Here is a 13,559-nt window from a genome sequence, read left to right on the forward strand (position 1 = left end):
CACAATACACGAACGTACCGCGTTAATTTTTTCACATTTGAAAGATATTTTATTATCGTTCTGTTATAGTTCAAATGCAATGATCGAATGAAATCACTCGGATATCGTTATCGTGTTCGATTCTAATGTTATTTTAAAATATTTCAGATAAATAAAGTATGTTATCGTCGTAAAATGTAAACTTCAATTCCACAATACACGAACGTACCGCGTTAATTTTTTCACATTTGAAGGATATTATATTATCTTTCTGTAATAGTTCAAATGCAATGATCGAATCTAGTGTTATTTTAAAATGTTTCAGATAAATAAAGTATGTTATCGTCGTAAAATGTAAACTTCGATTCCACAATACACGAACGTACCGCGTTAATTTTTTCACATTTGAAGGATATTATATTATCTTTCTGTTATAGTTCAAATGCAATGATCGAATCTAGTGTCATTTTAAAATGTTTCAGATAAATAAAGTATGTTATCGTCGTAAAATGTAAACTTCGATTCCACAATACACGAACTTACCGCATTAATTTTTTCACATTTCAAAGATGTTATATTATCGTTCTGTTATAGTTCAAATTTAGTGATCGAATGAAATCACTCGGATATCGTTATCGTGTTCGATTCTAATGTTATTTTAAAATATTTCAGAAAAATGAAGTATGTTATCGTCGTAAAATGTAAACTTAGATTCCACAATACACGAACGTACCGCGTTAATTTTTTCACATTTCGAAGATATTATATTATCGTTCTGTTATAGTTCAAATTTAGTGATCGAATGAAATCACTCGGATATCGTTATCGTGTTCGATTCTAATGTTATTTTAAAATATTTCAGAAAAATAAAGTATGTTATCGTCGTAAAATGTAAACTTCGATTCCACAATACACGAACGTACCGCGTTAATTTTTTCACATTTTGAAGATATTATATTATCGTTCTGTTATATTTCAAATGCAATGATCGAATCTAGTGTTATTTTAACATATTTTAGATAAATAAAGTATGTTATCGTCGTAAAATGTAAACTTCGATTCCACAATACACGAACGTACCGCGTTAATTTTTTCACATTTCGAAGATATTATATTATCGTTCTGTTATAGTTCAAATTTAGTGATCGAATGAAATCACTCGGATATCGTTATCGTGTTCGATTCTAATGTTATTTTAAAATATTTCAGAAAAATGAAGTATGTTATCGTCGTAAAATGTAAACTTAGATTCCACAATACACGAACGTACCGCGTTAATTTTTTCACATTTCGAAGATATTATATTATCGTTCTGTTATAGTTCAAATTTAGTGATCGAATGAAATCACTCGGATATCGTTATCGTGTTCGATTCTAATGTTATTTTAAAATATTTCAGAAAAATAAAGTATGTTATCGTCGTAAAATGTAAACTTCGATTCCACAATACACGAACGTACCGCGTTAATTTTTTCACATTTTGAAGATATTATATTATCGTTCTGTTATATTTCAAATGCAATGATCGAATCTAGTGTTATTTTAACATATTTTAGATAAATAAAGTATGTTATCGTCGTAAAATGTAAACTTCGATTCCACAATACACGAACGTACCGCGTTAATTTTTTCACATTTCGAAGATATTATATTATCGTTCTGTTATAGTTCAAATTTAGTGATCGAATGAAATCACTCGGATATCGTTATCGTGTTCGATTCTAATGTTATTTTAAAATATTTCAGAAAAATAAAGTATGTTATCGTCGTAAAATGTAAACTTCGATTCCACAATACACGAACGTACCGCGTTAATTTTTTCACATTTCGAAGATATTATATTATCGTTCTGTTATAGTTCAAATTTAGTGATCGAATGAAATCACTCGGATATCGTTATCGTGTTCGATTCTAATGTTATTTTAAAATATTTCAGAAAAATGAAGTATGTTATCGTCGTAAAATGTAAACTTCGATTCCACAATACACGAACGTACCGCGTTAATTTTTTCACATTTTGAAGATATTATATTATCGTTCTGTTATATTTCAAATGCAATGATCGAATCTAGTGTTATTTTAACATATTTTAGATAAATAAAGTATGTTATCGTCGTAAAATGTAAACTTAGATTCCACAATACACGAACGTACCGCGTTAATTTTTTCACATTTCGAAGATATTATATTATCGTTCTGTTATAGTTCAAATTTAGTGATCGAATGAAATCACTCGGATATCGTTATCGTGTTCGATTCTAATGTTATTTTAAAATATTTCAGAAAAATAAAGTATGTTATCGTCGTAAAATGTAAACTTCGATTCCACAATACACGAACGTACCGCGTTAATTTTTTCACATTTTGAAGATATTATATTATCGTTCTGTTATATTTCAAATGCAATGATCGAATCTAGTGTTATTTTAACATATTTTAGATAAATAAAGTATGTTATCGTCGTAAAATGTAAACTTAGATTCCACAATACCCGAACGTACCGCGTTAATTTTTTCACATTTCGAAGATATTATATTATCGTTCTGTTATAGTTCAAATTTAGTGATCGAATGAAATCACTCGGATATCGTTATCGTGTTCGATTCTAATGTTATTTTAAAATATTTCAGAAAAATAAAGTATGTTATCGTCGTAAAATGTAAACTTCGATTCCACAATACACGAACGTACCGCGTTAATTTTTTCACATTTGAAGGATATTATATTATCTTTCTGTTATAGTTCAAATGCAATGATCGAATCTAGTGTCATTTTAAAATATTTCAGATAAATAAAGTATGTTATCGTCGTAAAATGTAAACTTCGATTCCACAATACACGAACGTACCGCGTTAATTTTTTCACATTTGAAAGATATTATAAGATGTAAATTTTGTAGTGTCACGTTCGTGGTTAGTTCGTGTCATGAACGATGTCGCTAAAGTATGTTATCGTCGTAAAATGTAAACTTCAATTCCACAATACACGAACGTACCGCGTTAATTTTTTCACATTTGAAGGATATTATATTATCTTTCTGTAATAGTTCAAATGCAATGATCGAATCTAGTGTTATTTTAAAATGTTTCAGATAAATAAAGTATGTTATCGTCGTAAAATGTAAACTTCGATTCCACAATACACGAACGTACCGCGTTAATTTTTTCACATTTGAAGGATATTATATTATCTTTCTGTTATAGTTCAAATGCAATGATCGAATCTAGTGTCATTTTAAAATGTTTCAGATAAATAAAGTATGTTATCGTCGTAAAATGTAAACTTCGATTCCACAATACACGAACTTACCGCATTAATTTTTTCACATTTCAAAGATGTTATATTATCGTTCTGTTATAGTTCAAATTTAGTGATCGAATGAAATCACTCGGATATCGTTATCGTGTTCGATTCTAATGTTATTTTAAAATATTTCAGAAAAATGAAGTATGTTATCGTCGTAAAATGTAAACTTCGATTCCACAATACACGAACGTACCGCGTTATTTTTTTCACATTTCAAAGATATTTTATTATCGTTCTGTTATAGTTCAAATTTAGTGATCGAATGAAATCACTCGGATATCGTTATCGTGTTCGATTCTAATGTTATTTTAAAATATTTCAGAAAAATAAAGTATGTTATCGTCGTAAAATATAAACTTCGATTCCACAATACACGAACGTACCGCGTTAATTTTTCGGGGGTGGGGGTGGGGGGTTAGGGGGTTGGGGGGGAGTTCTTTGTTTTATTCCTTGCGACGGGGAGGGGGTTGATATTATATATAAAACATTAAATATAAAAATATTCGAAAAAAATACATCCGCCTTTATGAAGCGCCGAATGTCATATTCATCGTCCGGCATATACATAGAGTACGTTCGGTTCGAACGTCGAACGATATATATGAAAATATTATTTCGTGAGACGCGTCGCAACCGTTGAAGATAAGACTCTATCGAAAAGTTGTTTTCTTCTAGTATTGTTGTATTATATTATAATGTATTGCTGCTGCCGCGGTCGTCGTCGTCGTAAGCTCGTCGCGGCGTTGTCGTTTTACAATAATAATATATTATACAAATAATGTGGAGAAATATACTTTTCGTTCTATAACTGTGCCGACCGACGGACGTACGTAAGTTGCTCTTTCTAAAGCGACTCCGGCGTCGTCATCGCTCCTCTCTCTACAAATTCATCGACATGATAACGTATGACGTTCTCGTGTAGATTTATTGTGGACCCCGATGTGTGGTGCGATGACGATGTCTTCGGAGATAAACGCGGCAGACGGAGTTTTTAAAAGATTCAGTACGTTCGTTTAATGCATATAGAAATGTATGCGAAACGGTCGTTCCTAAAACTCTTTATATTAACAAAAACTATCATGTACGAAAAATACATAACCCGAGTATCGGTACGAACACTCAAACACCGGGCGTCGATCCGAATGTTTCACGACACATATATCCGTTGAACAATAACATACGTGCACATCGTGTACGGAAGTGTTTCTAAAATGAACGATCTCGTTTCGAATATTCATATTCGTGACCGTCGAGTGTCATCTTAGAAGACGAATCGTCGTCGTCGTCGTCGTGCTCTTCTCGGGCTACTTCGATGTCGTCGGTTATTTATCATTATTTATTATGATAATGAATGAAAAAAGTCAACCGTAAGAGTCTATCGCGTCTAACGCGATCGAATCGATACGGTACGACGAACCTCGTTTCGAAGCGACGACGAACGAAGACAACGTCGTCGTCGTCGTCGTCGTTGCTAGAAACGAGAATCGAATTAAATGAGAGAAACTTACGGCGAAGGTGTCGCGTTCGCGCAAGCACGCACGGACGTGTCGTCGTCGTCGTCGAGAATAATCTATGTTAGCTCCCTGGTTGATCCTGCCAGTAGTTATATGCTTGTCTCAAAGATTAAGCCATGCATGTCTCAGTGCAAGCCGTATTAAGGCGATACCGCGAATGGCTCAATATATCAGTTTTGGTTCCTTAGATCTTACTCAGTTACTTGGATAACTGTGGTAATTCTAGAGCTAATACATGCAATCAGAACTCTGACCAGTGATGGGATGAGTGCTTTTATTAGATCAAAACCAATCGACGGAGGGCGTCTCGTCCGAAGTCGTTAATTTTGATGAATCTGGATAACTTTTGCCGATCGCATGGTCCAGTACCGGCGACGCATCTTTCAAATGTCTGCCTTATCAACTTTCGATGGTAGTTTCTGCGACTACCATGGTTGTCACGGGTAACGGGGAATCAGGGTTCGATTCCGGAGAGGGAGCCTGAGAAACGGCTACCACATCCAAGGAAGGCAGCAGGCGCGCAAATTACCCACTCCCGGCACGGGGAGGTAGTGACGAAAAATAACGATACGGGACTCTTTCGAGGCCTCGTAATCGGAATGAGTACACTTTAAATATTTTAACGAGGAACAATTGGAGGGCAAGTCTGGTGCCAGCAGCCGCGGTAATTCCAGCTCCAATAGCGTATACTAAAATTGTTGCGGTTAAAAAGCTCGTAGTTGCATTTGTGCGCCGCGCTGTCGGTGCACCGCATCCGCGGTGATACTGACACGTTTGCGGAGCATATCGTCGGTGAGCCGGCGGTAAAACGCCGGTTCAATATCAAAATCCTATCGCGGTGCTCTTCGGTGAGTGTCGAGGTGGGCCGACAATTTTACTTTGAACAAATTAGAGTGCTCAAAGCGGGCTCAAAATGCCGCTTGAATATTTCGTGCATGGAATAATAGAATATGATCTCGGTTCTATTTTGTTGGTTTTCAGAACTCCGAGGTAATGATTAATAGGGATAACTGGGGGCATTCGTATTGCGACGTTAGAGGTGAAATTCTTGGATCGTCGCAAGACGAACATCAGCGAAAGCATTTGCCAAAGGTGTTTTCATCAATCAAGAACGAAAGTTAGAGGTTCGAAGGCGATTAGATACCGCCCTAGTTCTAACCGTAAATATGTCATCTAGCGATCCGCCGACGTTACTACAATGGCTCGGCGGGCAGCTTCCGGGAAACCAAAGATTTTGGACTCCGGGGGGAGTATGGTTGCAAAGCTGAAACTTAAAGGAATTGACGGAAGGGCACCACCAGGAGTGGAGCCTGCGGCTTAATTTGACTCAACACGGGAAATCTCACCAGGCCCGGACACCGGAAGGATTGACAGATTAATAGCTCTTTCTTGATTCGGTGGGTGGTGGTGCATGGCCGTTCTTAGTTGGTGGAGCGATTTGTCTGGTTAATTCCGGTAACGAACGAGACTCTAGCCTGCTAAATAGGCGTCGTCATTTAGGTGTGCCCGATTTCGGTCGAGCAACTCACTGGCGGCGTATTAAAATTCTTCTTAGAGGGACCGGCGGCTTCGAGCCGCACGAGATTGAGCAATAACAGGTCTGTGATGCCCTTAGATGTCCTGGGCCGCACGCGCGCTACACTGAAGGAATCAGCATGTTCTCCCTGGCCTAGAGGCCCGGGCAACCCGTTGAAACTCCTTCGTGCTGGGGATTGGGGTTTGCAATTATCCCCCATAAACGAGGAATTCCTAGTAAGCGCGAGTCATAAGCTCGCGTTGATTACGTCCCTGCCCTTTGTACACACCGCCCGTCGCTACTACCGATTGAATGATTTAGTGAGGTCTTCGGACCGACACGCGGTGGCTTCACGGCCGTCGGCGTTGCTGGGAAGTTGACCAAACTTGATCATTTAGAGGAAGTAAAAGTCGTAACAAGGTTTCCGTAGGGGAACCTGCGGAAGGATCATTAACGTACGTTTATCTATCTCGAATTCTGTTTCGTCTCTGTGCGGATCGAGCTCTTCTCTGTATACGAGCGAGATAAATAGTGCAGCACGAAAGAGCAATGAGAGTGCCGATATACGACGATATAATAAAACAATAACAATAACAACAACCAAAAAGAATCATAATACGAAAAAATGCGAATTCGATCGGTGGATCGCATTATCGTTTCTCCGACGACGACGACGACTACGTCGTCTTCGTCTAGGCGTTCGTTGATATACGAGTCGTCATCGCCTTCGACGTTAGTATCATCACGTATGAAAATAACGATATTCGCAAAAAAATATATAAATACAATACGTATCGCTGAAGCGTCGTCATCGAATCGATATACGTATATATATTAAAACGTAGTATTATAAAAAGAGATACGAATATAACGATCGTCGTAAGACGTATGTAATCGTGTACTTTCAATTCGAATGTGGACGTCGTATGTACGCGGCGAACGTAACTAGCGAGAACGCTAGCTAACGAACATCGAAGTTGCACGCGTGCAGTCTTCACTCGTCGTTACCGTAGTCGTCTTCGTTATGTTATACCTGTGTACGTAGACCGGCAAGAATCCGCGCCGCGAGTCACATGTATAATATATATACGACACTGTATACGTTTCGAGTTCAAGACTCTCGTCGCTCTTCGTTTTCGTTTTCGTCTTTCGTTCTTCGTCTACGTCTACGTCTACGTCTACGTTACGCGTCGTCGTCTCCGTTCGATTACGAGTCTCGTCATCGTTTACATCGATCGGTCGTTATGTGAGTGTCGATTTGAATTCGTTTTTGAATTTAATATGATATCGATCCGTGGTGACGTCGATGTGTTTTCGTGTTTTGTGTTTTATGCGTTATATCATATTTTCATAGAGGCCTCGTGCTTTCGATCGATACGTGCGATGATGCGTTTCACACGCTCTCCTAGACGATGATACGATGATCGACGATCAGTCAGTCAGTCAGTCAATCGGTCAGTCGGCGGGGATACGAGAAGCGTCCGCTGAAAGTTTCGTTTGTTTTTTTCGTAAAATGAAATAAAACAAAATGCGGTTCGGCGTTCGTATGTCGTTCGGATGCGAGACGACGACTCCGAATATAATAAAAACGGGGTCGTTCAACGCGTCCCTTCTGATGTTTCGACGTCGGTTTCTCGAGGAAAGCACGATGTTGTCGTCTTTCGATAGCGCATCGTCATCTTCAAATAACGTATATTTTTTTTTAATTTTTTTTTTTTAATATTTTTTTTTTTTTTAATTTTTATTTATATACTGAAAAGAAATAAAAAAAGAAAAAAAAAAAAAATTTAAACAAACTAATATCACGGGCGTGTATAGAATCGCTTCAGTGATCGTAGAAACTAATCATCATGAAAATAAACAATTACCCTGGACGGTGGATCACTTGGCTCGCGGGTCGATGAAGAACGCAGTTAACTGCGCGTCATAGTGTGAACTGCAGGACACATTTGAACATCGACATTTCGAACGCACATTGCGGTCCGTGGAGAAACATCCAGGACCACTCCTGTCTGAGGGCCGGCTGTATAAAAATATATACCACACTGTTCAATGTTTAATGTGTATATAGTTTTTCGTAATGTTAAACTTTTATACGTTATTCTCGAACACATGACGGTATCCGTTTTAGAGTTCGTTCGTATTCGTATTCGTATACGAACCGACTCTCTCTCGGTCCGTTCAAATATTTCAATACGACGTGTATGTATGTTTATGTACCATGCGTGTTCGTGTATATTACAAAATTTTTGTATTTATATACGGTTCGTGTGTACGTTTACGTCACGGAGTTTCGTTATGCGCGATGTGTGAGAGACCGAGAGCGTCGCTCGCTCTACCGATTCGTACGTCTACGTCGTCTACGTCGTCGTCGTCGTCGTCTTCGTCGATCGGTCTAGTCGAGAGCGCGCCCCCATCTCCGACCTTTCGATCGTCGTTCTATCGTTCGATCAAAGAGGGTAATCGGATATATGAGGGCCGATCTCTTCTAGTCTAGTGAGAGAGCGAGAGTTCGTACGTTTCTCGTTATCGAACATCGATCGAACGTATATCGATAAAACAGCTCCGTTTTCGTTACGACGTATACACATAAAGCGCGCATTGCGTACGTGATGACATGTAAACGTCGTATTCGTTTTCGAGGCGTGTCGTGTCGTGTCGTGTCGCGTCGCGTCGTGTCGTCTCTCGTGTCTGTGTTATCATTATATACACAGACGGCGGGGTGGCGAACGAACGAACGAACGCGCGCGCGCGCGTGCGTGCACGCGCGATAACGAATAGTAGGCGGACTCGACGTCCGAAGAGCGCGTCGACGCCGACGTCGGAACGGACGGATGATGATGAAGATCTCGTCTCGTCTCGTCTCGTCTCGACGAAAGCGGCGCCGTCGCGTTGACGGATATCGCGTCTGCCTCGTTTTTTTTTTATCGTTGGCCTCAGATCAGGGAGGATCACCCGCCGAATTTAAGCATATTAGTAAGCGGAGGAAAAGAAACTAACCAGGATTTCCTTAGTAGCGGCGAGCGAACAGGAAATAGCCCAGCACTGAATCCCGCGGTTGTAACGATCGCGGGAGATGTGGTGTTCGGGAGGTATCGCTTTCTCGTCGTCGCCACTCCTGTCCAAGTTCGTCTTGAACGGGGCCGTTTTCCCGTAGAGGGTGCCAGGCCCGTAGCGACGGAGCGAGACGGCGAGAGGTACGCTCCTCAGAGTCGGGTTGCTTGAGAGTGCAGCCCTAAGTGGGTGGTAAACTCCATCTAAGGCTAAATATTACCGCGAGACCGATAGCGAACAAGTACCGTGAGGGAAAGTTGAAAAGAACTTTGAAGAGAGAGTTCAAGAGTACGTGAAACCGTTCAGGGGTAAACCTGCGAAACTCGAATGAACGAACGGAGAGATTCATCGTCATTCGACGGCGTACGGGCGCGCGCCTCGATGTCGCGCATACGTGTCCCCTAGCGGGTTCGTCGTGTGTGACACGGGTCGCGTCCGTCGACGTTCGTCGACGGCGTGCACTTCTCTCTCAGTAATACATCGCGACCCGTTCGATGTCGGTCTAAGCGCCGTTCGGGAGTCCAGTCGTGTTCGTGTTCGCGCACGCACTATTGGACCGTGACGGTGGCCGACCGGCCGTCGGACGGTAGTACAAAATCGTACATATAATACGAATCGCGCACGCGTCTCACGCGCGTCCGGCCCGACGCAAGCGAACGTCGTCCGTCGATTTCCTGCCCGAGTGCGGACGTCGACGCGGCGTTGCTGTCGTCGCTGCCGTGTTTTGTCTCGGACTGTGCGCGTATCCGTCTGCGATGATTCATTTTCGGGCACTCGCAGGACCCGTCTTGAAACACGGACCAAGGAGTCTAGCATGTGTGCGAGTCATTGAGATATTTAAAACATAAAACTGAAAGGCGCAACGAAAGTGAAGGCGCGCGCGCGCTAAACACGCGCGCACGCTCAGGGAGGATGGAGCTTCGGTCTCGATCGATCTCTCGCACTCCCGAGGCGTCTCGTTTCCAATCCGTGAATGCAGGCGCGCTCTGAGCACAGATGCTGGGACCCGAAAGATGGTGAACTATGCCTGGTCAGGTCGAAGTCAGGGGAAACCCTGATGGAGGACCGTAGCGATTCTGACGTGCAAATCGATCGTCGGAACTGGGTATAGGGGCGAAAGACTAATCGAACCATCTAGTAGCTGGTTCCGTCCGAAGTTTCCCTCAGGATAGCTGGCGTCGATAATTAACAGTCCCATCCGGTAAAGCGAATGATTAGAGGCATTGGGGCCGAAACGACCTCAACCTATTCTCAAACTTTAAATGGGTGAGAACTCCGGCTTACTCGAACGATGAAGCCGGAGATCTGATGACGGTGCCAAGTGGGCCAATTTTGGTAAGCAGAACTGGCGCTGTGGGATGAACCAAACGTAGTGTTAAGGCGCCTAAAAAACGCTCATGGGACACCATGAAAGGCGTTGGTCGCTCATGACAGCAGGACGGTGGCCATGGAAGTCGGAATCCGCTAAGGAGTGTGCAACGACTCACCTGCCGAAGCAACCAGCCCTGAAAATGGATGGCGCTGAAGCGTTTTGCCTATACACTACCGTTACGGGCACGTGCGACGTTGTACGTTTGCGTCATTATGCCGTAACGAGTAGGACGTGCGCGGCGGAGTGCGCAGAAGGGTCTGGGCGTGAGCCCGCTTGGAGCCTCCGTCGGTGCAGATCTTGGTGGTAGTAGCAAATACTCCAGCGAGGCCCTGGAGGACTGACGTGGAGAAGGGTTTCGCGTGAACAGTAGTTGCTCGCGAGTCAGTCGATCCTAAGCTCAAGGAGAGATCTTATGTCGATGTGGCGTGTTTTTTTTTTTATGTATGTATATATATATAAACTGAATAACGCCCTTCGAGCGAAAGGGAATCCGGTTCCTATTCCGGAACCCGGCAGCGGAACCGTTTCAATAATCGTTCCCTCGTTTCAAAGCGAGTGTTCGACGGGGTAACCCAAAGTGGCCTGAAGACGCCGCCGAGGGGTCCGGGAAGAGTTTTCTTTTCTGCCTGAGCGTTCGAGTTCCATGGAATCCTATAGAAGGGAGATATGGTTCGGAACGCGAAGAGCACCGCATTTGCGGCGGTGTCCGGATACTCTCTGCGGACCTTGAAAATTCAGGTGAGGGATGTACGTGGAGATGTCGCGCCGGTTCGTACCCATATCCGCAGCAGGTCTCCAAGGTGAAGAGCCTCTAGTCGATAGAATAATGTAGGTAAGGGAAGTCGGCAAATTGGATCCGTAACTTCGGAATAAGGATTGGCTCTGAGGACCGGGGCGTGTCGGGTTTGGACGGGAAGCGGATGCGGCCGGTGCCGGGCCTGGTCGAAGCTCGTTCGTCTCTCGGGACGTTCGTGCGGAATCCGGACCCGCGTTCCGGCCTTCCGCGGATCTTCCTAGCCGTAAGGCCGCGTCGGTTTCGTCTCGTGCGCGATCGGCGCGGTTCTGTACGACCGCCGTTCAACGGTCAGCTCAGAACTGGCACGGACAAGGGGAATCCGACTGTCTAATTAAAACAAAGCATTGCGATGGCCCTCGCGGGTGTTGACGCAATGTGATTTCTGCCCAGTGCTCTGAATGTCAACGTGAAGAAATTCAAGCAAGCGCGGGTAAACGGCGGGAGTAACTATGACTCTCTTAAGTAAGCAAACCTGCGGTATTGGCCCATGGCGGTTGTGTCTGCACACATATGAAAATATGTGGGCAACCTTGACTGATCAATGTGGCATTGTCTTGGTGGAATGCTCACACCCCTAACGGGGAAGATGTTGTCTTAGATACTCACGGGTTGGTCGTAGCACGAATTTCCGAGCCCGCCGGCTAGCTTCGGGGATGCGAAGAATGCGCGGCCAGCCCGTCAAAGGGGAAGAGTGACTTGTCACGACGCCCAACTCCTATCCACAGCCTGCCCGTGGCGCCGCTGCCAAGCTGATGTGGGAGGGGGGGATCCGCACCTAAATTAGGCAGCCCGATAGTAGCCGTTGCGGTGCTGCATGCCTCGTTGGTGCAAATATCCTAATCCACTCGTCGACGAGGCCACAAGCGCTATTCCATTGCGGTCTCCACCATCGCCGATACGGTCCTCACGGATACGTCTGCGGTGGTGGAGACCGGAATCAGGCTTGACCCTGGATTCTCTTTGAGTGGTGCGACAGCCTTCCATCTTAAGGTTGTAATCCAGGTGGTGACTGCGAGGTGAGATTCCTCGCAGTAGTCCCGATGGTTGGTCTCTACGGAGACCTTCAAGCCAAGCGGTTTTCTTCGGTTGGGACCTTGCAAAAACCGTGGGCGAATCCCGTGGTTGGGTTTGCGGCCCGACCATATGGGAGATCTAACCGTTGCAAAAAGTCCAAATAAGAAAATATTGGGCCGCCCCGATCTTCCACAGGAGTCGGGGAGCACGGTCAGTTCTTCCCCGGTGGTTCGATCTGGCGTTCCCGGCGGGAACGCTGGGCGGCCACTTGGATGGACCTGTCCAATGTGTGGACGTTCTTTTGGAACCAAGACGGGGTTGGGTGTTCACAAACGTAGAGCCCACCCCGTCGAGGCCAATGCGGAGGCTGCTCCAGCGTTGGTGAAGCGCAGGTGGAGTGAGGAGGAATTGCTTCTCATGGCTCGAGTCGAGGCGCAACTTACGAGGGAAACCGGGAAGTGTCCGAACGCAGACCTTCTCGCCAAACTGCCCCAACTCCGTAGGACGTTGGAAGCAGTTAAAGGCCAACGCCGGAGTGCCAAATACAAAGGACTTGTGAAAACATGTCTGGAGGAGTTGGCACTCTCGGAAGTTGAGCCCAACGCGAGAAGGGGTTCGCGCACCGAACGGACCCCGGAAGTGCTGCCTACGAGAGAGTCAGAGAGCGCCTCCGAAGACCCACCTGACGATGAGCCACGCCGTACAGCCCAAACCCCTGTCAGCTCGAACGCGGCGCAAGTACTGGAAGATCTCCTTCGGGAGATTGAGAGACGGAAGCGGCGCTGCGAGCCTGGGGCGAAGGCTAGGAGACGTCTCCGCCGTAAGAATAATGGATTTGACTACCCGAGTGCGTCAGATTTTCGGTCTAGCCGCAGGCGGAGACGAGCTGAGTACGCACAGATGCAGGAGTTGTTTCGGAAGTGTCCCAGTCGTGCAGCAGCGGAAGTAATCGACGGACACACTCGGGCCGTAAGGCACAGCCTAGGGGAACTGGAGACCTACTGGCGA

General features: G+C 44.3%; 1 long non-coding RNA gene, 2 other non-coding genes and 1 pseudogene across 3 annotated transcripts in view; 3 read left to right on the forward strand and 1 right to left on the reverse strand.

The window, feature by feature from the left end:
- Positions 1 to 4,865: 4,865 nt before the first annotated feature.
- LOC126777412 (small subunit ribosomal RNA) lies at positions 4,866 to 6,768 on the forward strand. Its single transcript, XR_007670053.1, has one exon. It is a non-coding gene; the product is annotated as a small subunit ribosomal RNA (ribosomal RNA).
- Positions 6,769 to 8,180: 1,412 nt separating this feature from the next.
- LOC126777397 (5.8S ribosomal RNA) lies at positions 8,181 to 8,337 on the forward strand. The gene has a single exon (XR_007670041.1). It is a non-coding gene; the product is annotated as a 5.8S ribosomal RNA (ribosomal RNA).
- Positions 8,338 to 9,246: 909 nt separating this feature from the next.
- The window catches only part of LOC126777420 (large subunit ribosomal RNA), an 8,090-nt pseudogene continuing 3,777 nt past the window's right edge, over positions 9,247 to 13,559 (forward strand).
- Positions 9,272 to 13,559, reverse strand: part of LOC126777297 (uncharacterized) — a 33,679-nt gene continuing 29,391 nt past the window's right edge. The window contains exon 2 of the long non-coding RNA XR_007670027.1: positions 9,272 to 10,254. This is a non-coding gene — a long non-coding RNA (uncharacterized LOC126777297). The remainder of the gene's footprint in view (positions 10,255 to 13,559) is intronic.

This window comes from Nymphalis io, chromosome 22 (genome assembly GCF_905147045.1).
Source record: "Nymphalis io chromosome 22, ilAglIoxx1.1, whole genome shotgun sequence".
Taxonomy (NCBI): domain Eukaryota; kingdom Metazoa; phylum Arthropoda; class Insecta; order Lepidoptera; family Nymphalidae; genus Nymphalis; species Nymphalis io.